At 35.6% G+C, this 7500-nt stretch overlaps 1 protein-coding gene and 1 long non-coding RNA gene across 2 annotated transcripts in view; one reads left to right on the top strand and one right to left on the bottom strand.

The window, feature by feature from the left end:
• LOC135202016 (uncharacterized) overlaps window positions 1-3731 on the bottom strand; it is a 41398-nt gene extending 37667 nt beyond the window's left edge. Inside the window, exon 1 of the long non-coding RNA XR_010311644.1 lies at window positions 3586-3731. This is a non-coding gene — a long non-coding RNA (uncharacterized LOC135202016). The remainder of the gene's footprint in view (window positions 1-3585) is intronic.
• Window positions 3732-3909: 178 nt separating this feature from the next.
• The window catches only part of LOC135201925 (uncharacterized), a 292895-nt gene continuing 289304 nt past the window's right edge, over window positions 3910-7500 (top strand). Inside the window, exon 1 of the mRNA XM_064231220.1 lies at window positions 3910-3989. The gene's annotated coding sequence lies outside the window, so the exon portion shown is untranslated. The remainder of the gene's footprint in view (window positions 3990-7500) is intronic.

Below are 7500 nucleotides of genomic sequence, written 5' to 3'. Positions count from 1 at the left end.
TTTTACCCGGAATTTAACCAGCGCAATTAAGTCATTTTGGAAAATGGTATATCCAGCTGCCTGTTGTCCATAATATAAATCCGAAAAAACCTCCAGCAGACGGTCAATAGGCACCTTTGTGAATAATGACACCACATCGAAACTCACAAGCTTGGATTCACTAATAAATGTGTACATTATTTATCTTTTTTATCAAGTTAACATTATTCCTTGTATTAGCAACAGAAAGTTACCAACCAATTTACCTGCATTCGACGGGCGAGTATATTATGTCTGAGCAGATATAGACTTTTATCCTTCTCGTGTTCAGGTCGGTAACGTGACCTCGTTGTAAACCTTTCGATGTGGGTTCGAATCCTACTATGGACATGAGAATTACTTTATATTCTTGTATGGGGAGTTACGGCTTTGTACGCTGTGACAAGCATATCCAAAAAGTGTTCGGAATTCGAGAAGTAAGAGGGCATTGTGTTGCAATTGTAACTATATATATATATATATATATATATATATATAATATATATATATATATATGTATATATATATATATATATATATATATATATATATATATATATATATATATATAATCTTTCGTAGCCTCTTACAAATAGTGGTAGTTCTTGTTTTTCTACCGCATTCAGCCATTGATGTGAATATCTCGATGTCATTACCCAAAATTTTAAAATTTTACATAACGTATATATCCTCGACAAGCAGGCACTTGAGTTAGGCTCAAGGGCTCAAATGATCAATAACAAACGTTCCCCGAACGTTGATGTGAGTAGTCAGGGGACGTGTAGTATGTGCAACGTGACGCAATTGTTATAGTAGGTCGAATGTACAACATGACGCAATTATTATCATTATTATTGTATGTGCAAACCTTATGACGTTCAAACAGCCACTGCATTTTACACAAATACATGTGTATACATATGCTCAAATGTGTGCTTATGAAGATGTATTTGTGCGTACTTTCAAGTGTGTGATCAAGGCCTTCCCGGTCATTTACAAATCCTACTCTGGCAGGATAAATCGTTGAACAAATTCAGGTCATATCGTCGGTCACTCTTTTCAACTAGTTCCCATCATCATGCGTACAAATTAGCACATTCATACACATATATATATATATATATATACACACACATATATATATATATAATTATATATATATATATATATATATATATATATATATATATATATGTATATATTATATATATACAAAGATGTATGTAAAATGCAATGACTGTTTGAACGTCATAAGGTTTGCACAAATAATAATAATAATGATAATGTAATAGTGCAAATAATTGCGTCACATGGTAAACACACCCCCTGCCCAATACGTTTGGGAAACGTTTTCTTTTGCACATTTGAGCACCTGCTGCACCTATTATTGAGATATTCACATTAAAGAGTAAATAAACACGACAAAAGAACTGCTACTAATGACGAGAGACTTTACAAAAGATGTTTGAAGCATCACCATTTTGGTTATGAATAGAACCTGTAAGATTCATAGTATCCAATGCATATGAAAGGTAAAACACACACACACACACACTAGGTGATTCATCCATGATTTAAACAGTTAAATAAACAATATAGCAGTGACTGTTATGTTATTCTCTCTGAAACCACACCTTGTTAATATATATATATATATATATATATATATATATATATATATACATATATATATATATATATATATATATATATATTATATATATATATATATATATATATATATATATATATATATATATATATATATATATATATATATACACATATGTATATATGTGTGTGTAAAATGAAAGGTTGTTTAAACATCATAAGTTTGCACATATAAATAATATAATAACGATAATATTGCTTAATGTGGTATAGACGCCGTCCTCTAATACTTCCGTTACCAGTCAACGTTGGAGAACGTTTACACACTCTCTCTCTCTCTCTCTCTCTCTCTCTCTCTCTCTATATATATATATATATATATATATATAATATATATATATATATACACACGAGGGTAAGTCAATAAGTATCCGCACTCCAATTTTTTTTATTTAATACAACAGCAATACAAAGTTTACAGTGACATCATTTTTCAACATAATCACCCTGCTTTTCAATGCACTTGGTCCATCGTTGCACTAGCTTTTCGATACCCTCAGAAAAAAACGTTTTCTGTTGAGCATTGAGCCACGCATGCATCGCTTCCTTCCGACAATAGTCTATTGTCGGAAGGAGTTCTTTAGTTACACGACAACGCCCGTCCACATACCGCCGCCCACACTCTCCAAGAACTTCATTTCGAGGTGTTGGAACATCCTGCATACAGTCCTGATCTCGCCCCGTCTGATTACCATCTGTTTGGTCCACTTAAAGATGCTTTAAGAGGCCGTCGTTTCGCCACCGATCAGCAGGTGAAGGAAGCGGTGCATACGGGGCTCAATGCTCAACAGAAAACGTTTTTTTCTGAGGGTATCGAAAAGCTAGTGCAACGATGGACCAGGTGCATTGAAAAACAGGGTGACCATGTTGAAAATGATGTCATTGTAAACTTTGTACTGCTGTGGTATTAAATAAAAATAATTGGAGTGCGAATACTTACTGACTTCCCTCATGTGTGTGTGTGTGTGTGTGTGTGTGTATGTATATATATATATATATATATATATATATATATATATATATATATATATATATGTGTGTGTGTATATATATATATATATATATATATATATATATATATATATATATATATATATATATATATATAGTGTGTGTGTGTGTTTGTGTGTCTTTGTGCAAAATGCAATGGCTATTTGATCGTCATAAGATTTGCATGCATAATATTAATAAGTGAAAACTGCGTCATGTTGTAGACACCGTCCCTTGACTGCTTAGTACGTTAACGTTCGGTTAACGTTTATTGTTGTTAATCTGAGTCCTTGAGCCTAACTAATGCTTACTTGCCGAGGATATATAAGTTATGTAAAATTTTGGTTAATGACATCGAAATAATCACATCAATGGCTAAGTGAGGCGGAAAAAAAAAAAAGACATGAATAGCCACTATTTGTAAGAGACTGTACAAGAGATATTTGAATCGACATTCCAGTCATAATGAGAACATGTAAGATTTATATGATCCAGTGTATAAAGAAATGGATATTTCGTTAACTTCTGAGCTTATCAAAACGGATTTTATTTCATCGAAAATTAATTCGGGTATATGTCTAATGACGAGGATCAAAGCTTATGTAGCACCAGTTTGTGGGAACCTACCACCAAAAAAGGTCGCAGTCAAGTATTCCGAACGACGGGCGGGTAATACTGATTTTATTATAGATGACGATTACTTCCAATATTTCTATTGATTACAAGCAAAAGGTCAGCATGACTGGCATCCTACTAGGATGATCCTTGTATACTTGCTTTGTCGAAGTAGAGAGAGGTAGGCCTAGCCTCGGAGTTATCGATCTACGTAGATAAGAACATCCTTAAAAACACGCAAGATTCGAAGAGACGAGCAAAAACTAGACAACAAAGATTACCGAAGTTTACCTATAATGAATGAAACAGCTCCCGAACAAAATGCTTGGTGGTTCTCTTACACGAAGGTTTCTCTTGATGACATTGCCGTTTCACTAAACAAAAACATGTCTCCTCCTCCGAGTTCCCATATTACTGCAAATTTGGAAAGGGAACTCAAGTCTCAACTCATATTTCGTGAATGACACGCAGTTTTTCATCAAGGCTAATTTTTACGCTCTGGATGTATTGAATATAATAATAAAACTCTTCTGCAATATTTATGACGTAATTAATTACCTAGTATTGTAATTTCATGAGTAACAATATGTTTTACGATGATATTTCTGTACCCCACTGGATTTTCGACCGCCATGTCATAAATGTGTGTTTGAACTTGCAACTCCCACATCGAATAAATGATTGAAAATTATTCGGTAAGTACATTCAATTTTCTAATATCGTCTTGTTTTATGCAGATAATACGAAAGCACGTTTCTTTGAAATTAATAAGGACTGTGTACATGACGTTGGTTTTACAAGCCTATATACGGCTCTGTAGTGGTCTAGTGGATACTCTATAACACAACTGGTGGTACCAACATGTAAACCTTACGAAGATGTCGTTTTTTCTTTTTTTATAATTTCCCGACTGACTGAAGGGTGACTATGATGCAATACAGGGGAGATGGTTTGTGAAATTTACCGAGATATTGAGAGAGTCTTTTCGTCCCCGATGGGCTGGTACTAGGTATACATAAACACGCACGGCGTCCTCCAAATTTTCGCCTTGTTTGGTACAAGCTCCTAGGAGATGAACGTATATAAATTGTACAAGATAACCGGTAAATTTCTTATTATTTCGGTAGACTTCTAAAGTTACTCCAACAGTACTGCATGAATCTGCATGATATGCACCCTTTTCTATATTGTTTTGTCAAATTAAATTAGGCTACACGATATCTTGAAGCGGCCGTAGCCCCACATTTAGTAAATGGTCATGTTTATTGTTTTTCGGGATATTTTAATCGTTTTGATTGTATGTGAGAGGGGTTCTTTGTGGAAATAACGAGAACTGTGTATTGTACATGGTGTTGGTTTTGTAGAAGAACTTTTGCCATGTTGGCTATAGCTTGTCAGTTGGTAGGCTAACCCCGTGTTCCTAGTTGAGAATTCGAACACGTTAGTAAAGGTAACTTTGATAAATAGTGTACTGAAAATGTTTTAAACTATAATATAGGCCTCTAGCCAGGAGTTATGGTTGGTTTTCCATCCCTTTTCTGGACTTTAATGGTACCTAAAGGTCAGTAGCCTAAGTCAAGTGACAGATTTTTTGAGAAGCAACTAATCACCATCTAATGCAATGTATGCACTAATGAACATCTTTACACCAATACACCAAAAGCCATTAGTTTAACAAATCACCACTGCTCTGCCCAAAAGGGAGTTATGAGCATCATCCATCTTCTTCTTCTTCTTCCTAGCTTAAACCCATTTTTATATGGGGTCGCCATTGCGAATGAGTCGTCTCCATCGATTTCTGTCTTGTGCCTCGTTCTCATTTATACCTTTCAATTCCATATCTTCCCTTACACAATCACGCCATCTCTTTCTTGGTCTTCCCTTCTTCCTTCTACCCCGCACTTCCATTTCCATCGTATGTCTTCCAACATGATGTTCCTCCCTTCCTCCATGATTTCGTTAATGCCCAAACCTTCACCATGTTTTGCCCCAGGAGTTCGAATGGGAGAAAGGCATGCATATTGAGGCAGTCCTGGTGTTGGAATGTGGAATCTTCTCCTCAGGTCACTATGCAGCAAATAGATCCAGCAGCAGGTCTGTCTTCATGCCTGCCAAAATGCCCTGCACACATCAGAGGTTAGGGCCCACACACAAGAAAAGTTCAGACAGACTCAAACATTGAGCAGCCAACTTCAAAAACAGACTGTGACCCTATGGTGATATAGTTTTTCTCTGCCTTAGCAGTGATCTCGACTGGCAGAAGACAAGACTGACTCTGACTGCGTCTCCCTGATATAGGAATTGGCAAGGATAGTAGTGTCACTGGCCAGGGCCTTGAGCAGCAATCTGACAAAAGAGTCACAAATGTTTGGAGGTTTAAGAAGACCGTCCATAACTCCAAGAAGTTGATGTGCAGAAGTAAAAAGAAAGTTAGAACTTCCTAACAGTTCTACATCTGTCAAGTTTAATATGGACATAATTGATGGTTGAAATGTCTAAACTAATGAAGTAGTTAACAGGTTCCTGTGCATAAGCTGATAAAATTCACTACTAGACAGAAATTTTTTACCTGTTTTTACTCAAAAAGTATTTGTTAATGGGATTTTTAGTACTCCGATCTGATAGCCAAAACTTGAAAGACAATTAGGAAATGAATAAATAAAAAATAAAATTCATGGTAGTGGAGGCATTACTCACTTGAAATTTAGTGAATTATAAAATCCATTCACAATGCAAGTTATATACAAATTTCAAATTAATTTCAACATTTTATCGTCTTGTTACAGTAGCCAATACTTGAATAGTTATGTGGGAGAAGGATGGGTTGGTAGGGTAGGGGAAGTTGTTGAGGGCATCTTTGCAACAATGAACACATCATAATATCTTAGCAGTTGCACTACAGTATTATGTATAATATGAAAACTTTTTTGTCACAGTTGTAAAAGTAAATACGTATAATCTCTGGGTTTATATTTATTTAGAAAGCTGGATGGGAATTGGCAGATTCCCAACTGCCACCCCCACCAGCATACCTTGGATATTGCCCTGTAATTATAACATGCAGTTTTCTGGTAAACTATTCCAGTTCATGTTTAATAGATACAAATCCACCATTGGTTACTATAAATGGTGATTTATGCAGTTTCCCAACTCTGGACTTTAGGCAGGTTAGGATTGTGTCAAGTGATCTCTTGCTAGTATGTCAGGTTATTTAATCCCAGTATCCACTGGAACACCCTCTGAGTGAAAGCATGTATTTGTTAATTTCATAGAAAAAAAAACTATATAAATAAGCTGAAGAAGGGTTCACTAATTAGCAAACCGTTTCATTTTTTACCATATTGCCAAAACATCATTTTTTACCATATTGCCAAAACATCATTTTTTTACCATATTGCCAAAACAGACTTGTTCATGAATTTCAGATTCCCATGTATACATATGATGAGAGTTTTATATATAGATATGTCCTTTTTTTACCTTATTTATGGCAGTTTATTCCATTAGAAGTTAAATCTTGGATTTATTTTTTATATAAATTCCATTGTCATTCATTCTCATCATAGTCCTGAATGACCCTATGGGTCCCAGTGCTTGGCTTTAAGTCTAACTCACATATGCCAGAATGAAGGTTAAGTTTTCTAGATGATAACCAGAGTTGTTAGGGAGTATTAAAGGACTCATTTGCAGGACAACTGAAATCCATTATTACAGACCTTTAGGAATGAGGTGGATCAATTCAGAATACTTGCTGAAGCTACTAACTTGAGAGTTTGACAATTTAGCCCTGTTCATGTTGACTAGAAAATATTGTCAGGCTAATGGTGTTGACCCGAGTGTTGTTAGTTAACCTAATGGTGTTGCCCAGAGAATGTTGTTAGTTAGCCTGATGGTGTTGACTTTAGTGTATAAGTTAACCTGATAGTGTTGACCTGAGAGTGTTGTCAGTTAGCCTAATGGTGTTGCCCAGACAGTGTTGTTAGTCAGCCTGATGGTGTTGACCTTAGTGTATAAGTCAGCCTGATAGTGATGACCTGAGTGTTGTCAGTTAGCCTGATCATGTTGCCCGATGAGTGTTGTTATTTAGCCTGATGATGTTGGCCTGAATGTTGTAAGTCAACCTGATGTTGACCTGAGAGTGTTGTTAGTTAGCCTGATCGTGTTGACCAGGATTTGTAAGTCAGGCTAATGGTATTTACCCAGGAA

Source organism: Macrobrachium nipponense, chromosome 23 (genome assembly GCF_015104395.2).
Source record: "Macrobrachium nipponense isolate FS-2020 chromosome 23, ASM1510439v2, whole genome shotgun sequence".
NCBI classification, from domain to species: domain Eukaryota; kingdom Metazoa; phylum Arthropoda; class Malacostraca; order Decapoda; family Palaemonidae; genus Macrobrachium; species Macrobrachium nipponense.
The sequence above is the reverse complement of the archived record's forward strand: the minus strand, read 5'-3'. Positions and strand labels throughout refer to the sequence as shown.